Genomic DNA, 514 nt, shown 5'->3' on the forward strand with positions numbered 1-514 from the left:
AGGGAAGGGAAGGGAAGGGAAGGGAAGGGAAGGGAAGGGAAGGGAAGGGAAGGGAAGGGAAGGGAAGGGAAGGGAAATCTTAAAACTCAACAATTAGAAAACCAACAAGCTGGCCAGGCGCAGTGGCTCACACCTGTAATCCCAGAACTCTGGGAGACCGAGGCGGGCGGATCATGAGGTCAAGAGATTAGACCATCCTGGCCAACATGGTGAAACCCCATGTCTACTAAAAATACAAAAAAAAATTAGTTGTGCATGGTGGCATGCACCTGTAGTCCCAGCTACTAGGGAGGCTGAGGCAGGAGAATAGCTTGAACTCGGGAGGTGGAGGTTGCAGTGAGCCGAGATCACATCACTGCACTCCAGCTGGCAACAGAGTGAGACTCCATCTCAAAAAGAAGAAAAGAAAGAAGGAAGGAAGGAAGGGAGGGAGGGAGGGAGGGAGGGAGGGAGGGAGGGAGGGAGGGAGGAAGGAAGGAAGGAAGGAAGGAAGGAAGGAAGGAAGGAAGGAAGG

At 52.7% G+C, this 514-nt stretch overlaps 1 protein-coding gene across 1 annotated transcript in view; it reads right to left on the bottom strand.

The window, feature by feature from the left end:
* USP50 (ubiquitin specific peptidase 50) overlaps positions 1-514 on the bottom strand; it is a 47154-nt gene that overhangs the window by 37679 nt on the left and 8961 nt on the right. The gene's annotated exons all lie outside the window — the stretch shown is intronic.

Source organism: Theropithecus gelada, chromosome 7a (assembly GCF_003255815.1).
Source record: "Theropithecus gelada isolate Dixy chromosome 7a, Tgel_1.0, whole genome shotgun sequence".
Taxonomy (NCBI): domain Eukaryota; kingdom Metazoa; phylum Chordata; class Mammalia; order Primates; family Cercopithecidae; genus Theropithecus; species Theropithecus gelada.